Here is a 16,282-nt window from a genome sequence, read left to right on the forward strand (position 1 = left end):
GTTTTTTCAAAAGCAGCCTCTTTTAAACTTTGGGATATTCCTGTTCATAATGTTATAGCCTGAAGTCTAGCACAGTGGGGAGTGCTCATATGCTGCATTGCAAAAACAAATACATTTTTTGGGGAAATGCTATGTGTCATAATTTTGGTACTTGCACAAAATATTATTTTCTTTATTTGAATGTTCAAAATTGTTGTGAACTGCATTGTGAAAGTTTATCTACATGCCCACACTTGCGCAGCTTTCCTTTGTCTGTCTCTGTATCCCCTCTCCCATCAGCCCAACTTACATGATAGAATTTACATAATTTACATACAGATGTTTTCATTGGTTGTCTCAAAACAGCTGGAACAGTAGTGGGGAAGTGGCATGGCTTGGGAGAAAGTTTCAATGTCACTATTGCATTATGTAGCCTTTATACTTTGAACCCATGCAAGATGATGCACATTCAATCATATCTATTTTTTTTTCCTGAGAGCAGAGCATTTCTTGCCACTGGTAATTGTTTCCTAATAGAAACTGAATCTGATAGACTCAGACACAAGAAGGGTGCAGGATTCTTGTCTACACCAGCGTAACTAAGCTATGTTATATGCCAAAATTGGCAGATTCCTGCAGCATCCCTGGTTCTTGCTTCTGTGATAGTTCTTTGATAATATCTTAGACTTCAACTAAAACTACAACAGGAAATTGATCTCACACTGAAGGTTTCTGTTCTGTATGAATAAAAGGATGACACCAAAGAAAACTGGCTGACTCACTAGAAAGTTTATCTGAACAACCCCTTTAACCTAAATTGGAGATAGAAGCTGTGCAGATAAATATCAATAAACTAAAGGAAAGGATAGGACTTAACAGTTTATCACAGTGAAGGGCATTCTCCATTCGGAAGTGGGGAAAAGTACCTTCCATTTCTGAAAAGGTACAGCCCTGAGGGGATATGATAACTATGTTCAAGTATTTAAGGGGCTATCTTATAGAGGATGTTGCTGAGTGGTTTTCTGTTGCCTAACAAGGCCGGACCAAAACCAACGGGTTGAAATTAAATCAAAAGAGTTTTCGTCTAGACATTAGGAAGAATTTTCTAACAGTTAGAGCAGTTCCTCAGTGGAACAGGCTTGCTCAGGAGGTGGTAAGCTTTCCTTCCCTGGAGGTTTTTAAGAAGAGGTTAGATGGCCATCTGTCAGCAATGCTGATTCTGTGACCTTAGGCAGATGATGAGAGGGAGGACATCTTGGCCATCTTCTGGTCACTAGGTGTGTGTGTGTGTGTGTGTGTGTGTGTGTGTGTGTGGGGAAAGTAGTTGTGAATTTCCTGCATTGTGCAGGGGATTGGACTTGATGACCCTGGTGGTCCCTTCCAACTCTGATTCTATGATACCAAAACCACAAATGTAAAGCTAGTGATTTGCCAAAACCACAAATGTAAAGCTAGTGGATAAATAATGAAGCAGCAAGCAAATCCTTTCACAAGTGAAAGAAACCACTACATTACACCCTCAGCAGGACCTGCAGCGCTAATAAATCTGACCACAATCTACAGTGAAGTTTAACCTCGGTGTCTCAGGGATCGAAACCAATTTGTAATGAAATTGCCCATAATTAAGAAACCAGGTTCCAAAAGGAATATTTGTAAGTCATTCCCCTGGAAACAGATGACTTTTCCAATCTCTTTTCTCATACTAATAATCTCTGATGAAATGAGCAGGGGGACTAGTGACATTTCAGCAGCCACCGCAACAAGGAATTGGCTACATGCACAGAAGGCATAGAGGGAAATGAACGACATGGAATTCTTGGCAAGCTATTCTTTATAGTTTGTTATGAACATTATTGAGAATGCAATGTTGATTGCTGCCTGTGGATTTCACTCTTTTGTCTTCATGCAGGAGCAAAATGTGTTTATATCTTTTTAAACAGTTTTGGAGGACATTTGTGGGAGTCTGAATAACATTCATTCTCTGTTCATAGCCTGCTTTTTTGACATAGGTTCTCAAAGTGGCTCACAATGTAGGTAAAATACAATAATGACAACATAAAACTTTTAAAATGTAAAATGTTAAAAGTTTAACTCCATCTCCTTGAGTGTAGCTTAGAAGTCAATGCCCAGTAGAACACTTTGGGTATTAGTTTAATTTCATTTCTAACAAAAATATTCTAGACCATCTGAAAGGTCCAACTGGTGTTTAAGCACTTCCTCTGTTCAGTCTATGAATTTTGCCAGTGTTTATTGTTGGTATCCCAACCAGCTCCAGCCTATTCATTTTGCTGCAATTTCTAGTCTCTCAGTTCTGATCATTTGCTAGAGGAACCTAATATCCCTTCCAACTAGGCATAGTGTAGTCCTTTCCCTTGTGTAAATAGTTTTAAAAAAAGTTTTCCCCACTTTCCTCTGAAATTCTAGCAGGACTTATTGGTACAGCTCCTTGGAATTTTTTGGTAACATAACATCCGACTGTAGAATAGGCTTGCTGAGACCCAAATGAAACCACAAGAATATAAAGGGATTATGGTCAAACAGCCATTCCTGATACCATCTTGAGGTACAATGAGAGCATCTTGAGGTACAATGCCTTAAGTCCAGAAGGAGAACATTCTTTGGGGGTATCAAAAACTACCAACAGATGCAAAAGAACTAGTTAGGCCACATATCTTCTCTCTCCCCCTCCTGATACAGTCTTTTAAAGCCATTTTAGTCCAAATTTAGACTAGCAGCAAGTTTGGATGCATATAATCAAGGCCATGCAACAGGACTTGAACTGCTACCACCCACTGAAGCACATCTTTCCTCCAAAGTGTTATCAGTCAATAGTTGAATAAATTGTTAGGGTCCATGGAAGACTTTTTCAGTAGTGACTCCATAGGTACTTTCTTCCAGGGGAATACTTCTAAATCTGCAGCAGAGTTCTACTGCTTGAGAGAAAATATACTGATATCTGGATGGTTCCTGGGAGCTAGGCTTGCCATGCTTTCATTTCTGTGAGAGACTTTCCACCCCCTGCTGGCCCTTCCTGTCGCTGTTCATCTGGGCAGTGGGGAAAAATAGGGGAATGGGGATATTTGGCATAATCCCAAAGCCATTATGTCACAAGTGCAAACTAGAAGTGATATTTTTGGGGAAATGCTAGAGTGTTGCTGGTGATGCAATTAGATCACTTCCATACCATGCAGAAAGTGATGACAGTGGATTGCTGGCACCATCATTGACTGCCAATGAGGCCTCCTCCCTGCAACCCTGCTGGTGGCAGAGTCCAAATTAGGTGTGGACTAGGGCAGAGGCTAGAGCTTGGCAGACTGGGGATAGAAACCTGTCATTTGAGTTGGATCTGGGAGTCAGAACTCAGGCCATTCTATGGATACCAGTGCAAAAGCCATTTATTCACCTAAGGTGTACAGGGTAATAAGCTATCAACAACTGAGGGGGAATAAACAGTTTTTACTGCCCCCTCTCAAAGCAAAATAATAACAGCAAAACATGGAGTTAATTTTTTTCCGGTTGGTTTGCAACTCTAATCCAAAATTCAGGTAGGGCCACCCAAGTGCCATCATAAGCAGTGCCATCATAAGCAGGGTTACACTGTTCTAAGCCCACTGAAGTCAATGGACTTAGAAGGGTGTAACTCTGTTTAGGATGGCACTATAAAGGATCGTTAAAGTAGGTGGTAACTACCATGAAAAAAAGTGATCATCATGAATGGGACAGTTATATAGTTTATGTATATCTTTATATAGTTTCTAGAAATGCATGAGGGGTGGACAAATGAATTGCCTTTTAATCCATTGATTGAGTGTGAAGTCAAGGAAGCAAGGCAAGCTGAGAGTCAGATGTGGCAACTCAAAATGTAGCCTGTTGCTCTCCTTCTGTTAAAAACTAATTAGAATAAAACTGCCTCTTCTCTGTTGGCATTTCCATTCTAATTACAGCACTTTGTGCCCCTTGAATATGGATATGACAAAGGAATCTTTTCTTCCCTACATCACAGCGACTGAGCAAAATCAATATCTGTTGCCTAAGTAAAATCTCACCCTGACAGCACCTCCCTGCTGGCAATGCAACAATACTAATGGTCTTGTAGTGTTCTTTGGACAACACAGCAATGCCAATATAATTTTGTTCCACTTTTCTTGCTTGCCATATTCCATCTGCAGCCAATCCGTAACATTTGGACTTGTATACCTTCGCCCTAAAGGCCTTCCTTTCCACCTGTACTCCTTAACTGTCCCTATTCCTCATTCCAATGCTTTTCTGATCACTGTGACAACCTTTACAGTGTGTCCTTCTAAATCTACTTTACCTTTAATATTTCACTCAAATGCCAATGAAAACTGCTTTCTTCTTCATGGAAGCTCTAAATCTTTCTTTCTTTCTTTCTTTCTTTCTTTCTTTCTTTCTTTCTTTCTTTCTTTCTTTCTTTCTTTCTTTCTTTCTTTCTTTCTTCCTTCCTTCCTTCCTTCCTTCCTTCCTTCCTTCCTTCCTTCCTTCCTTCCTTCCTTCCTTCCTTCCTTTCGCTTCTTTTTTTTTTAGACAAAAGCTTATTCCCATCAGACTAAACAAATAAGCAATACAGTCAGAAAATCAGGGACATGTATCGAAGACTTCAATTTTGCCCTCAGAATGTTTCCGAGATATATTACTTAACTCCTTGGGGGAAGAAATCTCACTTTGCAAAACCGTGTGCTCTTCAACCTTCCTGTAGAAAAAAGGAGGGGGGAATGAAATAAAATAACCAGAGAAAACATAAGAGACTGTATAAATAATTTGAAAGAAATATGCTTGCACATCATGAACAGATGGATAGATCTAAACATGCATATGGACACACAACAGGAAATCTGCTCCTTTAACTGCTTCTACTTAAGCTTCCTTGTTGTGATTTTACCAACCCCTCCCCTACCAACACTTGGTGCTTTTCAATAAAAGAACAAGTATAGGTTAAGCCCAGGGGGTTCCAATTGAGAGGCAGGCACCCCTGCAGAGCCTTCTGCAGCTGGTAGGGGAGATCTTCTGTAGGGAGCCTCAGTTTTATGCAGATGTCTATATGCCAGGACTTGGAATAGAGTCCTGCCCCTCTCCCCTTGCTAACCAGCTGCATGTGTGCACTGTATTTCTGTCCTGCTTTTTGGACTTATTGATTCAAGGGACAATGTGAGGGAAAGATCAGAATTAGAGACAACAACAAGTATTTAAGAGGTTTTCCCATTTTCCTTAGTAAAAAAATTTCTAATATTAACACTAGTTTCTACATTGAACACTTACTTAATATAGAAAAGTGGCATCATCAGGTCCAGACTGCGGAGTAGAAGTCAAGACTCCATCTCACAGGCTCAGCAGGAGCTCCCAATAAGCCTTCTTGGGCTCAATGGGACTTCTGAGTTAATAATAAGAGTTGTCCTTGGTTAGTCCTTGGAAGAGAGACCACCAAGGAAGTCTAGGGTTGCTCTGCAGAGGCAGGCAATGGCAAACCACCTCTGTTTGTCACTTGCCTGGAAAACCCTACAGGGTTGCCATAAATTGTCTGTAACTTAACGGCCCTTACCGCTGCCATGCAAAGATTAAGGTTACATCATATATGTCTGCCTTTTGAGACAGTAGGATGGGATGAGACAAGCTTGTTGTGTATTAATGCTATTCTTGGTTTAAGAATAGGGGGACCCTATAAGAAAAGGGGGACCCTATAAGAACATTACTGACCAGAAACTATAATTGTCCCACTGATAAAGAAGGCTGTTAATCAAGTGGTAATTTACTATGATGTGTGTCTTTAACCCTTTAGTAAGCCAATGAGTTATTGGGATCACTCTGGAAAGTTTTGCGACTCCTGTCTTTCCACAGATTTCCAATCAGGCTGTTCTTACAATTGTTAGCTTGGCTTGCTAAAGCATGTCTTCACAGGCTTTCTTTGAGAAATTGAGAGATTAATTCACCACTTTTAGCCTTGCAGTCCAGTGCAGGACACATCACTATTAGTAGAATACAAGGCATATTGTCATTTTGAGGTATCCACCCATTGTTTTTGACATGGCTTCTCTTGAACTCCTGATATAGTACTACATTGCTGTCCCTGAAAGCAAATAAACTTTTCTTAAACACACTCTTTCAGCATATTGGTGTTGGTTGCTTTAGCAGAGCCCTTTCAGTTTTGGGGCCCTTGTTAGCATGTAAGGAGAAGAGGTTAATAGGGGCAGGATGTATGGCTCAGTAGTAGAGCATCTGCTTTGCAGATGGCATTTCCAGTTTTTTTTTAAGGTGATGTAAAACATTTCTACATAAAACTTTGGAGAACTGCTGCCAGTCAGTGTAGACATTCCTGACCAATGGTCTGAATTCATGTAAGAAAGCTTCATGCATATTCTCCAGTTTCTACAGGGCTTGCTTTTTCTGGAATGATTTCCTACCCACATTGCCTGTGTCTGCTAAGTAGCTATGCCAGTTGTTCATACTCATTTTTAGAATTGCTGTCTCATGAGGTCTGTAGAGCTCACAAGAATGGGATCCCACATTCTATTCCTTTGGGCATGCCAGTTCAGTAATGTTCCATATGCTTTGTATGAGGACATTCAAGGTGCAGTATCTGAAATACCCTTTGCCAGTTTCATATGCTCCCTAATGCTGCCATGACAGCTTATGCTTCCCTCATTTTTCTTCCAATACAACTACAGCCTCTCTCAACAGAGCATTTCCATGGACTTTCATGTGTGAATAGTGAATCCTAAGCTTTAGTGCTTTTCTAAAAGCTTTAGATTGAAGATCTTGAATTCCCAGGCTTAGATTTCCTTACCAGCAGGGGCATTGTTATGTAGACTCAGCATCTAAATTTAAGAATATGTGTAGTACTATTCCCAATAAATAGTGTGTAGAATCCTGTTTTAGAACAGCCACTGACAAGCACCTGTTCACATTAGAATAAAATAGGCATCATTTCTCTTCTTGGTTAGTTGATAATAAAATTATTTAAAAATAAGCTGTAGGATTCGTATTTATTCACATGGGCTTTTTTTCTTGTTCAAAACTGAAGTTGGTGTTAACAGTTTGAGAGACTGAGTAGCTACACCAATCAATTTAATTCTTCCTCTCCACAGACAATGGGAATTGATGCCCAGAACTGTCAGGTGCTGCTTACTTCACTTCTTATGCTTTCTGAATCTGACAGCTAATCACAGTGGATGCATTCTCATCATAGGTTACAACCTTTTTGCTGGTGAATAGCAAATGAATACCATTTAAATGGAGTCCAGAAAAGATGGATACATAGGCACAGGGACAACTTGTAATCTCACAGTCATGTCATATGTTCAGGCATAATATCCAATTTGTCACAGAGGCATATCAGACTAGGGGTGTACATTAAAAAAATAGCATTTTTTGGATGTGGGTATATTGGATCCAAAAATATATATCAGTATTCCCAATATCCCCAAATTCCAATACTGGTATTTGTTTATTTGTTTATTTCCCATCCTCAATCCCCAGCCAGGGCAGTGCTCAGGACAACCAACAACATCAATAATATACAATAAAACATATACAATAAATGAAATAAATATATAATAAAACCAATCCCACTTTTACTTCAATTAAAATAATTAAAACAATTAATGTAGCTAAATACAAATGGTGCCAAACATAAATCCTTGGCTGTAGGGCCAGTGATGGGCCGGAGGGCAGCCGGGAACTCTGATATAAAATCATTGATAACATAAACTGAAAAGTTAAATTAAAGTTGGACTAGGGAGGCCAGCACTGATAGTAAACCGTTGCTGCCCTCAACTATAAAATGGGCAAAATGTATCCGTCTTGCAGGCCATGCAGAATTCCTTAAGGTCCCACAAGGCCCTGGTCTCATTGGAGAAACTATTCCACCAGACAGGCACCAGGGCAGAAATAGCCCTAGCTCTAGTTGAGAACAGCCGGACATTCTTTGGGCTGGGGACCACCAGTAGATTATTATTTGTAGAGCATAGAGCTCTGGGCATACCAGGAGAGGCAGTCCTGCAGGTTCGATGGTCCCAGAATGTGTATGGCTTTAAAGGTAATAATCAGCACTTTGAACCTCATCCTGTGCTCTACCTGGAGCCAGTGCAGTTAGCGTAACACTGATAGGATGTAATCCCATTGTGGGGTCCCCGTAAGGACTCGTGCCACAGCATTTTGCACCAGCTGGAGCTTCTGGATCAGTCTCAAGAGCAGCCCTATGTAGAGCAAGTTACAGAAGTCAAGCCTCGAGGTGACCATCACATAGATAACTGTGGCTAGACTGGCTTGGGAGAGGCAGGGAACCAGCTGCCTCGCCCGGCAGAGATGGAAAAAGTCGCCTTTGCTGTGGCTGTGAACTGGGCCACTATTGATAGTTAGGCATCCAGAATCACACCCAGTCTCTTGACAGTGGGCATAGTAGTTAACTGCACACCATCAAGAGCCGGGAGCTGGGGCACCACCTCAAGGCTGCTGCAGCCGAGCCACAGGACCTCAGTCTTTGATGGATTTAATTTCAGCAGCCTCTGTCTCAACCAACCAGACACAGCCTCCAAACACCTGGCCAGTGTGTCTGGGGCAGAGTTTGGATGGCTGTACATCAGCAGATAAAGCTGGGTGTCATCAGTGTACTGGTGAGAACCCATCCCGAATCTCCGGACAAGCTGCGTGAGGGGGCGCATATAGATGTTAAACAACATAAGGGAGAGGATCACTCCTTGTGGGACCCCATATACCAAAGGTGCCACTGTGATACCTCATCCACTAGTGCCACCTCTGTCCCCGACCATGAAGGAAGGAGCACAGCCATTGAAGGGCTGTGCCCTGGATTCCAATGCTGGCGAGGCAGTGGTCTAAAAGGTCATAATTGGCCATGCTGAAGGCTGCTGACAGGTCTAATAAAATTAGCAGCCCTGACCTGCCTCAATCCCATTGTTGGCGGAGATCATCGGTGAGGGTGACCAGAGCCATCTCCATACCATGACCAGGGTGGAAGCCAGACTGGAAGGGATCCAGGGCTGATGTCTCCTCCAGGAACACCTGAAGCTGCTCAGCCTCCGTTCTCCCAACTACTTTGCCCAGAAAAGGTAGATTTGATACTGGGCAGTAGTTGGATAGATCCCTAGGATCTAAAGATGGCTTTTTCAAGAGCGAATGCACCACTGCCTCCTTCAAGCTCCCTGGGAACACCCTTCTACTAAAAGACAGGTTAATGATCTGCCCCAGGGGAGCCTGCACTGCATCCTGACTGGCTTTCACCAGCCAAGATGGGCACGGGTCTAGAAGGCAAATGGTGGGACTCACAGCCATCATGATCTTGTCAACATCATCCTTGGAGAGCTGACTGAATTGGTCCAGTATTGGACCAGAAGATGGCTGAGGGGGCTCTAGTTTGTTTATTGTATCAATGTTGACAGGGAGGTCATGGTGGAGCAACAAGATTTTATCCGCAAAAAAACTTAAGAATGCCTCTCAGCTATGGGTTAGTTTAATACTTAAATTTGGTTGTCCCTCCGAGAGGGACATCAATGATCTGATTATTCTAAACAATTGTGCTGGGCAAGAGCTAGAAGATGCAATGGAGGCTTCATAGTATTTTTTTTAAGCCTTCACTACCACCTCATAGGCTTTCATACCATCCTCAGAACTCCTCAATTCCTACTTTTTCTCAGTCTTTTCTTGCGATGGAAGCGGTGCTCAACATGGCTTAAATAGAACACATGATGAGGGAAGGGATTTGCAGCCTAGAATTGGTATTGGGGTAGTGCACAAACACCTAGTTTCTTTAAATGAAACAAAATCCTCTGGGCCAGATGAATTGCATCCAAGGATACTCGAAGAACTTGCAAATGTAATTTCTGAGCCTCTGTCCATTGTTTTTGAAAAGTCTTGGCAAACAGGTGAGGTACCAGAAGACTGGAAACAGGCAAATGTTGTCGCCATCTTCAAGAAGGGGAAAAAAGGAGGATCTGGGTAACGACCGACCCATCAACTTGACTTCTATACAGGGAAAGGTTTTCGAACAAATCATCAAACTATCAGTCCTTGAGCATTTAGAAAGGATGGATCTGATCACTAAGAGCCAGCACGGGTTTCTCAAGAATAAGTCATGCCAGACTAATCTTATCTCCTTTTTTGAGAAAGTTACTACCTTGCTGGATCAGGGAAATGCTGTAGACATAATTTATCTAAATTTCAGTAAGGCTTTTGATAAGGTTCCACATAGTATTCTAGTTGACAAATTGGGAAAAATGTGGTTTAGATCCTATTACTATTAGGTGGATCTGTAACTGGTTGACAGATCACACCCAAAGAGTGCTAGTTAATGGTTCCTCATCCACTTGGAGAGAAGTGACTAGTGGAGTTCCTCACGGATCTTTTCTGGGCCCTGTGTTGTTCAACATCTTTATAAATGATTTGGATGAAGGAATAGAGGGGATGCTTATTAAATTTGCAGATGATATTAAATTGGGAGGGGTAGCAAATTTGGTAGAAGACAGAGCCAAGATATAGGATGATCTTGACAGGCTGGAGAAATGGGCTAAAACTAATAAAATGCACTTCAACAAAGACAAATGTAAAGTTCTGCATTTAGGTAGGAAAAATCAAATGCATAATTATAGGATGGGGGAGACTTGTCAGAGCAGTAGTGTGTGTGAAAAGGATCTTGAGGTCTTAGTAGACCAAACACTGAACATGAGTCAGCAGTGTGATGCAGTAGCTAAAAAGGCAAATGTGGTCTTGGGCTGCATCAACAGAAGTATAGTGTCCAGATCACGCAAAGTGATGGTATCACTTTACTCTGCTCTGGTTTAACCTCACCTAGAGTACGGTGGTCAGTTTTGGGCACCGCAATTTAAGATGGATGTAGACAAGCTGGAATGTGTCCAGAGGAGGGCAACAAGGATGGTGAGAGGTCTGGAGACCAAGTCCTATGAGGAAAGGTTGAAGGAGCTGGGTATGTTTAGCCTGAAGAGAAGACTGAGAGGGGATACGATAACCATCTTCAAGTACTTGAAAGGCTGTCATAGAGAGGATGGTGCCGAGTTGTTTTCGGTTGCCCCAGGAGGTCGGACCAGAACCAACGGGTTAAAATTAAATCAAAACAGTTTCCGTCTTGACATTAGGAAGAATTTTCTAACAGAGCAGTTTCTCAGTGGAACAGGCTTCCTCGGGAGGTGGTAAGCTCTCCTTCCCTGGAGGATTTTAAGAAGAGGTTAGCAATGCTGATTCTGTGACCTTAAACAGATGATGAGGGGGAAGGCATCTTGGCCATCTTCTGGTCACTGTGTGTGTGTGTGTGTGGGGAGGGAGGTAGTTGTGAATTTCCTGCATTGTGCAGGGGGTTGAACTAGATGACCCTGGTGGTCCCTTCCAACTCTATGATTCTATCCTATAAAATGTTCATGCAGCTTCATCATGAGCCCACCGCCAAACTCGCTCTAGCTGTCTAATCTCCTGGTGTTTTTTCTCTCTGAAGCTCCGCAATATACCATGGAGCCCAGTAGGGTTGTGCATACTGATAAACCCGAACCAAAAATAAACCCGAAATTAACCATTTTGGCAATATTTGGGTTTTGGTTTTACTGATCGCCAAAACCTGGGGATCTCCCCAAAGCCAAATAGACAATTTCTGAAAAAGTTGAATAAATGTATGGCTTTTTTGGCTTCAGCTATTTGTCTTTGCTCAGATGCATGGCTCTGTGCTTTCTCCCATTTTTCCTTTTTTTTTTTTTTGACTGGTTTTGTTTGGGCCCCAACCTTTTGAGGTCGGGGTCATATAATCAGAGCCACCTTGGTCTGACCAACCATTCAGTGGGTTTATATGGATCAAGCATAAGGGTTTTTTAAAAGACGGGGCTCACCAAGTCCTGTCTGGAGGGATATACCCTCCAACTGACAAGAACCGGCTTCAACAGCTGCTCACACCACCAGGTTTCCAAAGGAGACTCCCTCGCCCATGCGGATGAGCAATCTCTTTCAGACAGCTCCCGTGGTCGAGACTTCAGCTGGCTCCTATATCGTGCCCCCCCTGAAAACCTGCTGTCAAACTGAAGGTTGCTCCAAGTAGAGGCTTCATTTCCCCACACAGTTCACAGGAAGTCATTTGCCACCAAAAGAAGTGTTTCTGTGCCTTATTTTTCTTGCATTTAAACTGTTTCCCTCAGCTTGGAAGCTAATTTGCAAAGACATATGTACCCCAGAAATGAAGGGAGCTCGTAGACTCTGAGGCACCAGCGAGGTGCGAGGACTGTTGAAGGTTCCTCTCCTGAAGAAAGAACAGAGTTGCCCTCTATTCATGTGTCTCTTAAAATCAGATTTTTGATGACCACAATAAAGGACAGTTCACAGGAAGTCATTTGCCACCAAAAGAAGTGTTTCTGTGCCTTATTTTTCTTGCATTTAAACTGTTTCCCTCAGCTTGGAAGCTAATTTATATAGACATATGTACCCCAGAAATGAAGGGCGCTCCTAGACTCTGAGGCACCAACCTCCCAATTGGCTCTTTCCGCCAGTCCTCGGCAACGCTGACCTTCGGAACCTGAAAACTGATGGACAGCTCAGCTCACAAATGCCTGGAGGATGGGGGCCAATAAAATTGGACCCCCGTCCCAAAGTTCTCCAAACTTCGGTGTCCATCTAAGGAGAGTCCCTTGCAGCTACAGCTGACTCTACCTCCAAAAATACCCTCACGGGAGCTTCGAAAAAAATCCCCATTGAACCTGATTTTTTTCAGTAAACCCTGAAATAAAGCCAATATACCCCTTTACTGGTATGAGTATTCAGCTTCTTCCAGGTTTACCAAGAAAAGCGGGCCCAATAAACCCAAAATTTACCTTTTTTTTTTTTTTTTGCATGACTCTAATTCCAACATTAGCTGTCTGGCTTGGGGACAAAGTTAGGCACCTTTGGGGCTGCACAGCAGCTGTGATTGATGGATTTTGTTTCCTTATGCCTTGCCACCACTCCTACACCTTCACAGTAGAATTAATGTTCTCCCAGGGTCATGGATGTGTCAGGTTATTAATGTGTAAGGATCATTCAGTTTGCCCCTTCTTTGTATATGCACACACCCCTCTACATCTGGAAATCTATTGCTGTTATTGTGACTGTCAGACAGACTTAGATGAATGGCAGATGGTTAGACACAGTACCCCCCCCAAAAAAAAATTATTGCTATGTCTATGTGATATATTCTTCTTCTAAATCCAATGCAGACAGGAACTGCTAAAGTAGTTTTGTGCTACCTTTGTGGTTTTTACGACATTGCTCAGTGCTTGGGTTTGTTCTGCTGTGGTTTCATTTTTGTTCTGTTGAGCTTGCAGTGGCACTGGGTTCTGCTGGGCATTCTATATATTGCCATTTGTTCAATTGGACTTGCAAATCCGCCATCCCATGCTTGGATTTGTTCCGTTGTGATTCTCTGGTTTCCCATCATTTCGTTGGTCTTTCACTGCTACAGTGACATTGGATTCTGCTGGGTTTCTATATGTTGAAATTGGTTCAATTGGGTATGAGTCAGCGTGGTGTGGTGGTTAAGAGCTGTGGTTTGGAGCAGTGGAGTCTGATCTGGAGACCGAGTTCGATTCCCCACTCCTTCACATGAGCGGTGGAGGCTAATCTGGTGAACTTGGTTTGTTTCCCCACTCCTACACATGAAGCCAGCTGGTTGACCTTGGGCTAGTCACAGCTCTGTTAGAGCTCTCTCAGCTCCACCTACCTCACAGGGTGTCTGTTGTGGGGAGGAGAAGGGAAGGTGATTGTAAGCCGTTTTGAGTCTCCCTTAAGTGGTAGAGAAAGTCAACATATAAAAACCAACTCTTCTTCTTACAAAAGTGCCCTCTGCCTCTACTTGAGGCAACCTTCAGTTTGAGAGCAGGTTTTCAGGGGTGGTGGTGGTGACATCGGAGTCATGACAAAGGCAGCTCTTGTGATGGAAATTGCTCATCCATGTGGGTAAATAGTCTTCTTCAAAAGCCCAATAAGTAGCTGTAGAAGCAGGCATTTTTTAGTTGGGGGGTATATCCCTCTGGATGGGACTGGGTAAGCCTCATCTTTTAAAATGATCCTTCCAGACTAATCCACTGAAGGGTGACAGATAGTTTGGTCAGACCAAACTGGCTCAGATTACACAACCTCTACCTCAAAAGGACCCCAACTGTGGGGCCATAACAAAACCAGTCAAAGATAGAAAAATGGGAGAAAGCACAAAGCTGTGCATCTGAGCAAAGGCAAATAGCCAAAACCTGAAGGAATTGCCTATTTGGCTTCGGGCAGATTCCCAGGTTTTGGTATTTGGTCAACCCAAAAACCGAATATTGCAGAAAAGGCTAATTTTGGGTTTATTTTCAGTTTGGGTATATCGATATACACAACCCTAGTTGGAATAAGATAAACTCACTCAAGTCATGGCTAACAACTCAGTGAACATGTTCAACATCAAGTTCTCAGTGTGCCTATTTCCCTACACCAAAGTTGCATCTAGAGAGCATCAGCTTGAATGGTTCTTCACAGCACCAGTTCACATTTATGGTGGCCCCCACATAAGTAAAACAGGAGCATTTACAGACTAATGGTAACACAGTGTTCATGTAGAGGAACTACCTGTGAGAAAAGTCCTGTCATTATTAGTGAAATGATGGAAGTTGAACAAAGGAATGCTGTTGAGCTCCTATGAGAATATGCCATACTTTACATGTCCTATCTGGTAACAATCCCCATGGTGGTACTCGCTGCAGGCACCAAGACAACAGCTGCTCTGAATGTGAACTGGCCCTCAGTAATACAAATGTATTAGGTAATTTTTAGATTATTTTGAGCAACGTGAAGTACATTCTTGTTATCAGTGCTAATCATGATATACAATCTATGATTGACTTGTCCTCCCAAGATCAGATCTTTGCGTTTAATACATTAGTGCTACTGTGTCAAAGTGTTTTGTCTGCATATGGCTTTCTGTGTTTCTTTTTAAAGGTCACTGAAAGGGGAGCTCTTTCTCTACCTGTGTTTAAAGAGGATACTCAAATATGCAGTTATGTCCAGCCTAGACAGATGTTGTGGAATGCATATTTTAGAAGTTCTTTTCTAGAATGTTATGCTGTCAGTGCATCTTTCCTGCCAGATAAGATCACACAAAAATGAACTTGAATTTGCATTGTGAGTGTGGCGTGGTGACTAGATAAGCCTCAATTGCCTCCATGAAAGGAAATTACATAAAACACATAAAAGGGATGTTATCCAGCTAAAATTTGGCATATTTGAGTCCTATTAATTTCATTTGTAAAGAGTTAAGCTTACCTCTCTTGTTGAAACCAGTAGGTTGTAGAAGGGTTTAACTGGGTTACCCTGTTTACAAGCAGGTATCTTCAGATCTTGGAAACTAAACAGGGTCAGCCCTGGTTAGTATTTGGATGGGAGACCACCAAGGAATACTATGGTTGCTATGCAGAGGCAGGTAATGGCAAACCATTTCTGTTAGTTTCTTGCCTTGAAAACCGCATAAAGGGTAACCATAAGTCAGGTGTGACTTGATGGCACTTTAAACACACACCATCATCATCAAGTATGCACAATGTCCACCACAGATTTATTCTAAGCATATTTATTCAAATTATTTTTGGTATGAGTGGCACTTATTTCATACTATATATATTTATACTTTCACTTTAAGGTAACCCCCACTGATGAGAGTGAGAACCACATGTAGGGTTTGCACCAAAAAACTGTATTTTTTTCAGATTCAGGTATATTAGACCCAACAATTTTTTGGATTTCCAAAAAAAACCCTGAATCCCCATACTGGTATGGTGTTTTTTCAGGAATTTTGAACATTTATGACTCCATTATACCTTATGAGGAATCTTTGCAGGGTGCTGCCCCCTTGTTTTTCAAGGTAGAGGCCCCAAATTTGCAGTGTAGTGATTCTCCTTAGAAAAACCCTGTTTGGTAAAGATTGATTCAGAGGGTCCCAACTGAACCCCCATAAAATTGGACCCCATGACCCAAACTTTACAAAATTTTCTTCTAAAAAGAGACACCAGAAGCTATGCTGCAAATTTGGGGTCTCTACCTTAAATATAGCCCCTCAGAGCCCCACAAAGTTTTCTCATAGCTGATAATGGAGGCATCCCCCCATTACAGTCTATGGGAAATCTTTTATCTGCAAGATTCTCTGGGCTGAAATAGGTTCATTGTAGTCTATGGAGTTTGGTAAAGACTGGGTCCAATTTTATCAGCCCCCACTTTTTCCTCCATTTGAGGAGCAATAAAATGGGAACCCATGACCCAATCTTTACCAAACATAGGAGAT

This window comes from Euleptes europaea, chromosome 2 (assembly GCF_029931775.1).
Source record: "Euleptes europaea isolate rEulEur1 chromosome 2, rEulEur1.hap1, whole genome shotgun sequence".
Classification (NCBI taxonomy): Eukaryota; Metazoa; Chordata; class Lepidosauria; order Squamata; family Sphaerodactylidae; genus Euleptes; species Euleptes europaea.